Here is a 14,254-nt window from a genome sequence, read left to right on the forward strand (position 1 = left end):
CAGCAAGTTTTCCTTGCCTTTACTGAGCCTTCTTTCAAATGCTGAGCGCTTCTGACATTTTGAAATGTCATTTCAAAATTTTCCATTTATAAATTGACAACCAGAAGACTTATTGTAAACACAGAAAGCTCTATGAGCACAAACATATCTATATTTTCCCTTTTGCTAAAAATGTATCACCAAACTGTAAACAGCTCATGTATCATTTCCATTAGGAAAAATGATATTTTGAAGCTTCTGAAGTTACCAATTAAAACAGCAGCAAGCCAAAATCCTTTGGTGACTGTAGCATGAGTGTGCCTTTTTGTAATCACCATTTCCTAAGGAGCACCGAAAGGAGCATGGCTTCAGGGCCGTTTTGGTTGGTGCAGAACAGGGCTAATAAATGCCTCACACTTCAGAGCTCCCTCTCTTTCTTCACAACAAAGTCATCATCTTTCATTTGATAGACTGCAGTCATTTTCTTATCAATTCTGTCATAACTTGGTTTTGACCTTCAGTTCCTGGTCTGTGGGTGGGCTTTTGTGCCTCTGCTGGATTTTGGACTTATTTACCAGGATAAGGCAGATGGAGGAAAAACGATATTTACATTTTTCTGAAAGACCTAATTTATTTATCTGTTGTTTATTGCTGAGTTATTTTTGTCTGTGTAATATGAATAGTTTGCAAAGGTATTTATAACAACATTTCACTGATCAACATGCAGTCTGAAAAGCCTGAAAGTCTGCCTCTCTGTCTCCATTTAAAAGAACAGTTCCTCTCCAACCAGACTGTGTCTTTAGTTGCCCAGTCCCTAAATGGCAGTTTGGGAGGGCATGCCTCTGGTTTTGACCACTATTTGGAGTACTGGCTCATAATTCAGCACCCACTGGGAATATAATTTTTAGTGCAGAATCGAGCATTTATTGAGATGTATTTAGGTGAAATCTTAACACAGTCTGTTGTAAGACTCTGGCTCTCCAGATGCCATCCCCAGCTGATCCACAGCGAAAGGGCTCAGTGTGAAGTGTCTGACTGGGTGAGCTGCCCTTGGGATCCTCCAGCGCAGGGGGGGCAGCCCCTGACCACGAGCACTAGCCAGGATATGCGCAGTTGCTGCTGTGAAAGGGGCCGTGCCACAACACAACTTGCTTTCAGTGTCGAGCATTGAGAGGTTGCACAGTGTTATCAGTCCAGTACAAGACAATTCCATAAGCAATTGCAGTGAAACTTGGAGACTCAAGAATTACATAGGTAGTGGTGGATCCATCAAAATCTAAGCTCATACACCCTGTAGTGTCCCTGCCTCAGTCCTGTAAGGGTACTTTAATTTTCTTCCTGTCTTGCAGCTCGTAAACATGCTTCTTTAGAGACCACATGCCAAATGCTGTTGGAAAAGGGCTGTAAAGATATATTTGAGGGTATTATCCAAGCATAACAAAAGTAAAAAAAAAAACTACAAAGAAATTGAGGTTATTGAACAACTGGATTAAAATTTTAGGCTGATAATATACTGATTGATTTTAATGTAACAGTTGATTTTAATGTACATTTGCTTGAACAAATGTAAACATTTTCTTGAACAAATAATTTCAGTATATTACTGAAGACTGTTCTTAGCTCAGTCAGTAAAAACCTCAGTTCGGACATTTACCTGTTGAAAATGTTTTACTTGATTTTAGGGAGATATTTCTAGATCAGAGATGAAATTGTTTTCTCATACAAATTGAAATGTTAAGTAATTAAGTAGCATTAAAATAAAGGTAATAGTAAAATAATGCCGGTGAGCAAATTGCAGATACTTTATTTAACCTGAAATCAGTAACACCCCAAAATGTGTCTGCCTTCTCTGAAAACCTGGCAGAGAAAACAACACAATTGTCCTCAGTAGCACTGCTGTCTTTGTATAATATACCAAATGGTCATCTTGAAAGCAAAAGAGGACAGTAGGAAAGTCTGCTGCCTTGATGAGTACCAAAGCTTTACCTTCTCACAGACAGGAGTTTCTGAAATGTACAGTTCTCATTCTAATTTGTGGGGATTTTTCCCCTCCAAAATCAGCTGGAGTTTGAGACATTTGAGCTTTTCCCATGGTCTTTCACTTTCTAAGAAATAGTTTCAAAGAAGTTCAAAATATTCCCAGGTTTTCTCTACCACAATAGCTCCACAGTGGCTGTTTCTGGCCCTCCATGCCCTACTTGCCACCCTGTGCCCATCTAGGGATGCTCTACAGCATAAACTGTGCCCCAGACCATGAACCCTGCAGTGGGGAGACCTGATAACCCTCATGGCCAGGTCCTGGCCATGTGTGTGACCTGTGCCATGAAACAGGCAGGATAGCCATGAAAGTTTTATGTTGTGGTGTTTTTCTGGGCCCAAGTTCTTGAGGAATTTTAAAAATATAATATGTGGCTTAGTGATCTACACTGGAACCAAGCTGAGAGTTGTGAAGTGAGCTCAGCCAGAAAGTTCAACTTTGTTTGTGCCCCAGATGGCTTTATATGCATAAGAACAGTAAGACTTTTTAAAGGCCGTTGGAAATTTTTTCTTGTGATCTATTATAACTGATGTATCTTAAATTATTCTTCAACCCTTATCACAGCAATCAGGAACTTCAAATAAAGGTTGAAACGTGCTGTGCTTTGTCTTTCTACAGGAGCATGTTCTTCTCTCCAACTTGAAAAAAATAGGAAATCTTTTAAGGCATACTAAAATACAGCATGAAACTCAGTGTCTGTATCTAGTCTTCATGGGGGATGCTTGAAAGGAGTTGGATTCTTTTCCAGAGGGAACTTATGGCAGAGTGTTTGTGTATAAATTAACAGCAATGAAAGTGGTAAATTAAAATTGCACCATCAATTTCATTCTTAGTTCTGCTTTGCATTTCTATATAAGGATTTATTATTACTGTGATTTACCTTCTACTAAGAGGTAAAAGAATGAAGAGTATGAGGTAGCAGCAGTTGTAATTATCTTCTGGAAATCTCCAGCTTGTTTAAAGTGCTGCAGCATGTCTGCTCAGAGACTCAAGTTGCTGTGAGCGCACCAGGCCATCCTCCCTCCATTTTCTAGGCTGGATTTCCAGCATTTTCCCACAGAGCAGTTCAGCTGCAAGGTTCAGCACTCACTGAAGAAAAGATCTACCTTCCATCTCAGGTGAAGCACTGACCTCCTTTGTTGCCTCCATTTATTTTTTTTCATTTTCTCCCTGGCTCCCTGCATGTGCTGCCAATGAGGAGTGGTGGTGGTGGTGGTGGTGGTATGGTGGAAGTCCCAGATGAGCCATCCAGGCACAGAACAGCAAACAGTGCTTGGCTTTTTTCCTCAGCACTGTCAGGAAAAAGATCCTTTGTACCTTCTGTGCTGAAATCCCAGGGAAGGCTCCTCCATATCTCCCTGCATTCGCTCCTTGGCTTGCTGGATTTTCAGCAGCACACTTTCATAACAGTGCTGTGTAAGGTGGCTGGATTGGCTCTGGGGCATGCACACGGCTGTGGGACAAGCTCTCACAGGACCTCAGACTCAGGTAATGCCCTTGCCTTTCACCCTGACAGTAAAAGGCACTTTTCCAGCTTTACCTTCTCTGTGCAAAAGTGCTTCTGTGTTGCTGCTTGCTTTTGTTTTTACAGGGAGGAAATCATTAAAATCTTAACCAAAACCAAGCAGCCTGATCCATACCAAAGAGCGAGAATGAGAGAGCAGGTGAGACGTGCAAGATAGGTGGAGTTCATTAGTTAAGAGAGACTGCTGGGATATTTTAATGATGAAGGTGGCATAAAACCTTTGCTAGGGAAGGTGGCAATATGAAACAAGTGTCCATTTTATCTGGTTTCTTTTGTCCTCTGGAACAGAAACAGAAACACTTAGAAAGCTAAAGGAACCCAATTAAATTCTGAAAGGAAATGAATATGATTTCACAGTTCTGTTCCCGAGACTCGTTCCTTGAATATTCAGTTTGTATTATTTTCAGAAAAATGTAAGACATTATAATTCTCAAGATGTTTCTCATTCTTGAAGAGGGAAACTGGGTGCCTAGGCTGGTGTATAAATATGATCCATACTCTCAGTAGTGTCATTGGGACCTGCCAAGTATTTGACATAGATCAGTTTCATTGTTACAAAAAATGAGTCAGTGGATCCCTCAAATCTACTCATTTCTGTTGGGGAAATGTTTAAAGACTTTAAAGCAAAGTCATCTTAAGGGATAAACAATTGATAGTAAATTATATTACAGAAGTCGGAAGCAATCATAAACAGTAACTTTTTAAAGATATTATTTCACTTAGGAGTATTAAATCAAAATATTACAATTTTATGATCTGTCCATACTGGTGTCAGTATCAGTGTCCCTGATATCAGTAAAGTATCAAAAAGAAAACTCTATAGCATCCTGAGATTGCTTTGCTTCCTAATTAAGACTACAACAGCATTTTAAAAAGTGTGAAAGGAACCCTGTGTGGTGTAAAATAGCCATAGAATGGACAAGCCATTTATTCCTGGCACAGGAATTTGCTTTAAGAGTAGGTTGAAGATACAGCTCATTCTTTGTGTCAGGCTAGAACATTGTTCATTTTCTTGGTTTTTTAAAGCTGTAATTGTACTTCTCCTGTTTTGGGGAGAAAAAAAGAGAGAAAAAAGAGGTGTTCTTAAATATTAAAAAATGCAGGGATAAATAATGCCATACCATGACGCCTTTTATGGTTAGCATTAAGCTTTGTCTCTCTAGTTCCAGGGAGTCCCTTTGGACAGAGAATAGCATTTTTTGAAGCTAGTTGGATGTTGCACTGTTGTACTTCATTCTGCCTGGGCACTGACATCAGAAGTGATTAGATTCCTATAGGCACCTAACTTCAGAAAGGACAGAAATGTCTGTACTTCCAAATTAAATGTACCCGGGAATATTCCTAGGTGCTCAGGCCAGCTGGCACCAAGCAGCCTGTGCCGATGATCAGAAGCTGTTAGTCTCCAAAGCAGGTTGGCTGCAGGCAGGCTGCCTGCTGGGAATGGCTCCTGGAGCATGCTGACTTCCAAAGGCTCTCCAGGAATTGCCTGGGACACTGATAGTCAGCACAGGCCAAAAGCAGGCAAAAAATGCTGTAATGCTTTGTTAGGATAGATGAAAACATCCTTGTGCCCAGGAACATTCCCAGACACCGATTTACTACTGTGGGTATAGAGAGGATCTTGCAAAAGACTCTGAAGGGGAAAAAAAAAAAAACGACAAGTAATGGCAGTATGTGACTGGGCATGAAAGATGGACAGATGGACACAGAAATGAGCTCTATTAGATGTTAGTGAAAATTGCACTCAGAAAAAAGCTCTAACAGCCTGAGGCTTCAAAACCAAGAAAAGCAGTCAAAATTTTTAGAAAATCTCCAGAAATATCTAAGATATAATAGGATGTAATGAAATGATATAAATGTGTGACTAATACACATATTTTTGTATGGTGTGACTAGTATATATGTGCTATCCAAGTGTGGATGGTTTGAAAAAATGGTAAGTCCCTGTCTTTCCTGATGATATAAAGCAGCTGAGCCATGAGTTCATTGCATCCCAGAGGCTGAATTCAGTTTGTAGGTGGGACAAAGTTGCAGTGGTTCAGATGGGAGCACCCAGAGGTTCTGTTTCCATTGAGGAGTAGTGCAGACAGACAGGTCAGATAGGAACAGGGCTGCAGAGGGAAATGGTTGATGCTGCAGACGGGTGTCCACACCATGTGCACCCCAGGTTTTCTTACTGACTTCTAGCTCTTGTCTGCTCTCGTGGGCTAAATGCCCATTAGCAGCTGGAGCTCATTGCAGCTGCATCCCCGGAGCACACACACTCACTCAGGTTTCATTTCATCCAAGATAAAATGCAGTTTGTGCTCTCTGCAGCTGCTGCTGTAAGAAGTGAGGTGCAGTGTATGGGGACAAAGAAGAGATTCACGTCAAAGGTGTGCTCTGGTCTGAGCTAAACCATGAGTGCAGAGCTCAGGCAGCAGCACAGCAGAAATGCAGGGCTCCTGGGCACGAGCTGAGGCCACCAGTGGGGTAGAGACAAGCTCTTAACTGCCCAGAAAAGATTTGCATAGACAAGGAAAAATTTTATGCAAACACAAATGCATTTGCACAAAGCAGAGGAGAGAAATCTGGTCATTGTCTCACATATGGGATTTTTTGTATTGGCAAGAAGAGTGTTTTGCCAAAGCTTGCTTGCAGTAGCAAAAAGGAAAAATTTACCACATCAGGAAAACAAACTGACTCAGAAAATACAACTTTACTCATATCTGGCTTTGATGCACTGCACAAGATCAAAAATAAACTTTCAGTGCCGTTTGCAGAAGCATGAACTTTAAACTAAGAGCAGCAGCACTAAAGCAGAGAAGAGTTTGAATGCCAGCTGGATAGTTAAAACATCTGTAAATACTAGACAACAGAGACTTTGTTGGCATTGTCTGGGAGTCTAAAACTGCTGACAAAAATGTACAGCATAGAAACAATCAAAAATGTACATGATAGAAACAATCAAAATACCAGCAGGACAATGTTGATTTAAAAAAAAAAAAAAAAAAAAGCTGAACAAATTTAAATACCAAAAAGTAGGATAACTCACAAATAGTTTGCTTTTAACTAAATGAAGTGCATGAATGAAAGAAGCATGTGACAAAACTGGGACAAACAATTAATAAAAGTTACAGACAAAAAGTCAGAAAACTTAGCTGAACTAGGTAGCACTGTGGAAGAGCCCCTGTAGCAAAGTATTTATTTGGTATTTTAAAGGTCTGGGAAGTCTTCTAGGCAAAGAAAAGCTGGAAATGGACCCAGCAGTGCAGCCAGGAGGGCACTTGATTGATAGAATGTCCTCAGCACTCAGAGAAAAGGCATTAAGGCAAGGGAAAGTAAGGAGAGCATGTCTCACTGCTGAGGTTTTGCAGAGCCACAGGTCAGATGGGCAGCCAGCCTGCTGTAGAGAGGATGGCAAGCTGTGCATATGCATGGTCTTTTAGCAATTTAATAAGGCATTACACAGACCTGCAGGTGGTAATGTACATTCCATCTTAAAAAAAACTTTACAGTTTCTGATGCAATATTAATATATTTGCAAATGTAGTAGATGTAAGAATTACAGACTGTAACTTCCTCAGTATCTTTTGAGCATCTCTTAGTGTGGATACCAGTGGAAGAAAATGCAATTTGATATCAAAACTGTGGTCGAAGAATGTCAACAGTATCAGCAAGAAGAACTAATGGAGCTGGCTGGGATCACTGCCATAGCTGTATAGGTGCAGAAACAGAACAGCAAAAGCTGTACCTGATCATGATTACACTCTCATCTATCTGCTTGAAATGACCAAGGCAATAAATCTAAAATGAAATAAAATGAGATGAAATTGCATTTGACTCCTGGAGCACTGGGATAATTGCTGACCTCTTAAAGGCTATTACCTAGCTCCTAAAAAGTAAAAACCATGCAGGATAGACCCACACCTGAAAATGTCAGTTTGAAGATTAGTGGGATTCATAAACCATCTCACAATACCTTTCCACACTTTTCAGATCTGTACAGTCTCCTGAGGTGATTACTAAACAAAAGCATGCTATGAATGCAACTGCTGTGATTTCCTGGAGTCCTGTCCTGCATAAAGGAGCTGTACAGAGTACCCCACGGTGCAGCACTGCAGTGTGTAAGTGCTGAGGCCGTTCCATTGCACAAGGCAGGGCAGGGCTGTGTGGCACACACGGGCACAGCCCCTCCAAGGAGTCTCGTACCTCACCAGCAGTGTGGGAGCGGCCCAGACCACACACACTGAGTCATGTGGGCGAGTGAAAATGTCAATCCTTATCTCCTAAGGGCAGGAAAGGGTATGAGTACAAAGTGGCCATCAGTTATTAGAGAGGATTTTATAAAGCCAGAACTAGCAACCCCTCAGTAACCACAGGCTGCAGTGACCCTCCTCGCTCAGCATCTGGAAGGGATTGAGATGTACACCCCTGAGTTCTTACCAGGCTGCTGTACACAGAATCAGGACAACTGAACAGTTGCTGCAGTCAGGATGCACCACCCTGCAAGTCCCACCACCAAACTGCATTTGGAGCCTGCACTCATTCGTTCATACAAATGACCTGGCAACAGAAATCTTCTCCACTTCTCATCACTGCTATCACTGCAGCAAATTGCAGTTTGCCCCGCAGGGGTGTCATGGCTTGTTGGAGTGCTCTGCACCAGGACTGCATATTTGGGAACAGACTTATGCTCATGAGTGTTCTCTGGAGGCAAGAAATGGCCCAGCCCTCCCAAGGAGAAGCAGCAATTCTCTCCTGTGTGGTGCCTGCCCTGCCTTTGTAAGCTGCTCAGACTGAAGCTCTCCTAGGAGCTTTATCCATTGAAATACACAGCACCTCTAAAAAATATGGAGAAAAAGAGTCAGGCAGACAGATGACATGGATTATCTATAATAACATAAATTATGTCATCTGTGACCTTTAGAGCGGCACTGCTGTTGTAGACAGCATTAATGTAGAGAAGCTGCACTAAGTAGAAAATTTTGTTTCCCTCTCTGTCTTAATGGTCAAAATGGCCACAGATGATTTGTTTTTGAGCTGTAGATTGAATCACTATAAATACCTGGCATAATTTTAACAAGTTAAATCATGTGAAGAAATAAAAATAATTTTTTTCACAATTTAAATGAGGATGAGATTTTTAAATACGGCAGATTTTTGAGTAGCAGTGCTCTGTAGGGCTTGCAGGATCACTTTTACATGTGAAGAGGTTATGCTGTTGTTATCTGGAGCTGAGTGCAGAGCAGCTGGAGACAAGACAGTTTGTTCAAGCAGCACAAAGGATGTGTCCACTGTGTGCTCTGTGCCGCTTTTCATGGGAGCCATGCAGCTCCAGGGATGCAGTCAGGTGTGCATGCCCAAGGAGGGTGGCTTGGCTGTGGGACGTGGTGCTGGTTCCCCCAGTCAGTGCACAGGGCTCGGGCTCAGCCAGTGCAAATCCCCGTGTGTTCACCCACAGGATCAGCACAGGAGTTCCTTTGCATTTATTGGGTTTTTTTGTGCCACGTCACCCATTTGACCTGCAGAATAGCCACAGTGAGTACACAGTGCAAAGTGATAGATAAAGTTTATGTATCTCCTTTGTTTATCTGCAGGGATATACTGCACATGAGCAGTGAAAAAGGGAATGGCCTTTTCAAGCAATATGTGGTTGTGGTTCTGCTTAATAGCAGAGGCCAAGCTGAATGCATATTCTTGTGAACCTAACTGTGCATACAAATCAGTGAAGTCTTGCAGTACCAAGATTATCAGAACTCATTTTAAAGCTATTACAGTAATTTAAAACAAGATAGTTTTTTAAAGTACAGTGATGGATGCCTGTAATCTGTATTTCTAATGATTTGCATGTTGGATTTTTAAAAATCAAATTCTTCTTCTGATGGACTTGAGTGAAAATCTAATCAAATTAGCATTTTAGAATATATGACCATTGTAATGCCATATTCAGAATATAATGATACTTTAGATACTTTAGCTGTTATAAAGACAGATAAATATGCAAGAGAGGCACTGTGGGGGACTTGGGCTCTAATGAGGACTCTTCTGGTTTTATACATTTGGTTTTTATGTAGTGTCTGTTACTTTAGTACCTACATATTGGTGTCTCCTCACTACTTGATGGTGATATAAGAAACATTTATATCAGTTTAGTGGAGCTCTCTTTTGTAATGTATTATTTATATTTGATTCATAAGATTGATGTAATAATAATTTTAAAGTGTTTAGCAATTACTTATTTCCTTTCAGATCTGTTTAAAGTTTTTAATAGCTTGAAATTATAAAAATTATTATCACTTTACTGCACCGTTACAATTTTTTCATCTAGCTATATTCCTTTTTTTTAATGTCCTATGTTATGCATTGCTTTGTCACATTTTCAAAACTGCTCAAAGGCCTTAATCAAACCAGAATATCCAAACTCTTCATAGGAGATTATTCAGCATTGTCTCATCCTTCCTCTCACCAACTGAAGTGGGAGGTTTGACTATTGAGGGTGGAAGTACTTGCTATTAATGCTAGAACTATTTGTATTATGACTCTTAGCATGAGATTTAGTGAGTTTAGGATATTGAGGTGATGATGAAAGGCATTGTGTTACTGAATATGAGGACTGAAAGGCAGCAGTAGGCTCCTTGGTCATAACTGCAAGAGTTGACTAGAGCTCTTTTGTCTGCACTGAATACTTTACATTTAAATTAGGATTGTGTGAAGTAGAGATGGAAGGATTACATGTGTAAGAGATGAATGAGGGAAAGTATTGTAGTCTGTGCAGGAGGAGGATAAGTGTTGTAGTTCATCTGCCATAAGAGATGGATTACAATGAATCTGAAGTGGAAGAAGGCTTAGATAGGAATTATTAGCAGTGATTTGCATTTAAGTAATCTATTAGTTCAATAATATATGTATAGTTATGCAGTGTGTAGTCTACCAGGGAAAAGTGGAGTTTATTTCTAGATATATTTAAATTATATGCTGTTTACAGTATAGACGTTTGGTAGTAAGTCTGGAGCTTCCATGCAAAAAAAAAAAAAAAAAAAAAAAAAAAAAAAAAAAAAAAAAGTAGATCAAAACAAAAAGACAGGATAAACAAAAATCAAAACAAAAATCTGCAAAGGATCCAGCAGATGGGAAAAGTGTAGGCTCTTACCTCTTTTGGAAGGTTTGATTGCTAGCAGAAAGTACTTGACAGGCAAATTTGCAGCTGAAACACATACAGTAGTGGTGGAAATGCACTTTCTTTGCACACAGGGGAAGCAGTAGTCATTTCACTGAATGTACTGAAAGCCTTGTAGAGTGACTTTCAGAATCTCAATTTCTCCCAGAGTCTGGAAGAGGAGGTTGCCCTCTCTGTTCAGTCTCCCATTCCCCTGAGAGCATGAATCTGGTGGGCAATTCTGACTGCACTGGGAATGTTTTCTATGGCCCTGGGGCACACATAGACTATTGATAAGTACTGCAGGGTCTGGAGCTGTATTTCCACCAGGGGATGCTGGATTGGAAGTGGAAAACCTAAGGGAGATGCAGATATTGCTCTTTTCATCTCCTCCTGGCCACAGGGACAAATTGGTGGGTTCTGTGGTAAAATGTTGAGTTGCTCGAGGAGCTCTTGAACAGATTCAAATGGGTCATTTAGGCACCTTAAATGCAGCTTCCTTGCCCTCAGAGTTCTCAAACAGGGCTGTGCTGCTCCTGGTGCCTGGCCCAGCTCATTTAGCACCAGTGGAATTGGCAAACTCAGCTTAATGCTCACCTTGCTGGGTCAGCAGTATCTGTGATTGAGTGGCCAGTTGGTAACCACTATAGCAGCAGGGATTTCCATGCTTTCTCATAGTTGGAAGACAATATTTGTTCTTCCCTTTTAATAGTCTAGCTGGCATCCTTGAGGCTTCTTTGAAAGGGTCTAGAAAACACACAGTTCTAGGACTGCTGGAGTCAATCCCATCAGTACATGTAGCCCCAGAAGAGAATGGTTAAATCCAAGCAAACATGATTTGTTGGATTTAACCATTCTCTTCTGGGGCATTCAGTTTGGAGAAGGTGGGTAAAAGTATCTACCAATGGCATTTTCCATGTGATCGTGTGATTTAAAGCATTCATACAAGAAGTGCATAAACTGAATGTATAGATATATGTATAAATGGTATATAGATACACATGAAAATGTGAATACTGCACTGATTTTTTTTACTTAGGTATCAGTAAAAGTAAAAAATCTTGCTTGAAAAAAGTTTTTTGCAACACTAAGGCTCAACTGATACGGATTCCTGTTTCCTACACACATTTGAATACAGTTATATTTGCTTGCCTGACAGATATTTGTTAATAGCCATTCTGCTGACATCTTCTTTATGCTGCTGCTTAGCTGACAGAATTTCATCTGCATAAATGGGTGGAAAGTCCTTTCCTCACGTGTCCAACAAACTGGAGACAAAGTGCCTGCCAATGTTTTAATTTCTTTTCCATGTTCTGGTTAGAGAGTGAGAAGAATGCTTTCACTCCATAGTGTCATGAATATGGTAATCTATGGAAATCACAGAAAGCAGGTACTTAAGTTAAGCACATACTGTACTACAGGAATCCCTGATGAATTCAAGTCTCTTCTGTTTAGAGAAGATGTTGTTGTCTATTAAGTGACAGACTGCCAGATGTTCATGAAGTAGCACAGTAATGTGTATCAGTATCTTCTTTTCTTTACCCCAGAAGGTAACATTTTCTTTATCATCTATGCCATCCTGGCTTTTGATTGTAAATGTCTAAGCTTGCTTCAAATATTAACTCTTTTTTGTTTTATTGATGAATATTTCATTACTTCAGTACATTTGTAGAATGTAAGTTGTTGCTGCACTGTAGTAAGCTTGTAATCCTAAAATCTTTTCCCTTGCTTGGTGTATATAAACCAAACATTTGAGTTAGAACGTGAAGAATAATTCGCTTCTGATTTGGAGCTAGAAGAGAAAATTGTAGCAGTGTTAGAAAAATTACGAATGGAGAAATAATTGTTATTTTAAATAATATTTTTATCTGCACATTCAAGCATGGCACTGTATATCTCATGGTGAGGTCACTGCAATGTGTTTTCCTAGAACACACATTATTGTTCTATTTAGACTCAGAGTTACTGAAGGGCTGGGGGTTAGCTCATCCACTTCAAATAATCATGGTTTAAAGAGCAGGCAGAATAGTTGAGTAACTAAATGCAATGGTATATACACATGCTGTGGGCAGCAGAGGTTACAGAAAAGTATATGGGCAGTAATTGCAGATTACTGAGACAGGACTGCTTACCGAGCAAATAAAAGTCCCCCAAAAAAAATTGAAAACAACTGAAAGGCAGAGTTCTTTTTTCTGAATAATTGTTGTGTTCTGTCCTTTATTTTGATGGCATTCCCACATCATTAAAGGCACTGATGCCAGGAATGTATCAGCTCTAGGAAACAGAGCCATGAGAACCCTTTAACACAAGGGACAAAGTTCTTGTGGCTTCTTGCTAATGCAACCACAGCAGCTCCAGGTGCTGCAGCAGCTGATGTTGGCCCGAGAAACTCTCTATCAGGTGGAAACTGACAGAGTGAAGTATCCCATCCTCTGCATGACACCCTTCTGCCCACGTGCTGTGGGGAGGATCCTGCAGGATTCCCTGCTGGAGGTGTTGACATGAGCCCTAGTGCCAGCTCTGACCACAGCAGTGTATGGGACAGACACTGTATAGAATTTAGCTTTGAATGCCTGAAAGAGTAAGAACGTCTAGCAGGGTAACAGTTTGCAGCTTCACTTTCTCCATCGCCACACATCGTTTTCATTAGTTAAGCAGTTTACCTGTGGGGAAAGATTGTGCAAAATATTCTCTCTGTATATCTATTAATATGAAAATATGTGTTATTTGCCACCTTGAGAGGAACAGAATTCAGTTGTTGTTGTTCTTGTTGGGTTTTTGGTTTGGGTTTGTTTTTTTTTATTTTCCCAGAAGTAACACAAGCTACCTTGACATTCTGACAAGATTTTGTTGTTGTTACTGGTGCTGCTTTTGTTACTGGGACCTTGTGTTTTCTTTCTCTCTGGAAATGTTGGAGTCATGTTTCATTGTATTCTCAGAGAACAAGGTAGAAAGCAGATACTGTTTCAGGAAACTTTACAGTAATCTTCCTGTTATTGTTGTAGAGTCCCAAGAGGATGGAGGCAGACCATATATGGTTTATGATGACACTTAACTGTGCATGGTGAGCTGAGCCTGGCTGGATGTTAAGTGCCCACCAAAGCTGCTCTATCAGCCCCCTCCTCAACTAGACAGGGGACAGAAAATATAATAAAAGGCTTCTGGGCCATGGCAATCAGGTTGGTTAATCCTGATTTTCCCTTGATGAATCCATGCTGATTAGTCCTGATGACCTTCTTGTCTTCCCCTTGCCTAGAGATGGTGTCCAGGATCAGCCATTCCATCGCCTTTCCAGGGTTTGAGGTGAGGCTGAACAGCTGGTTGTTCCCTGTGTGCTCCTTGTCCTTTCTGAAGACTGGTGTGACGTTTGCTTTCTCCCAGTTTTCAGGCATCTCTCCTGGCTGCCATGACCTTTGAAAGATGATTGAGCAGTGATCTCTGGCAGTTCCTCAGTACTTGTGGATGCTTTCCATCAGAGTCCATGGACTTGTGGATGTCAGATTTGACTAAATGGTCTCTAACCCAATCCTCTTTTACTGAGGAGAAGTCTTTCTTTCTCCAGACCTTCTCCCTG

At 40.6% G+C, this 14,254-nt stretch overlaps 1 protein-coding gene across 1 annotated transcript in view; it reads left to right on the forward strand.

Moving 5' to 3' along the window:
* The window catches only part of DPYD (dihydropyrimidine dehydrogenase), a 329,513-nt gene that overhangs the window by 297,975 nt on the left and 17,284 nt on the right, over positions 1-14,254 (forward strand). The gene's annotated exons all lie outside the window — the stretch shown is intronic.

The sequence above is a fragment of the Melospiza georgiana genome, chromosome 9 (genome assembly GCF_028018845.1).
Source record: "Melospiza georgiana isolate bMelGeo1 chromosome 9, bMelGeo1.pri, whole genome shotgun sequence".
Lineage (NCBI taxonomy): Eukaryota > Metazoa > Chordata > Aves > Passeriformes > Passerellidae > Melospiza > Melospiza georgiana.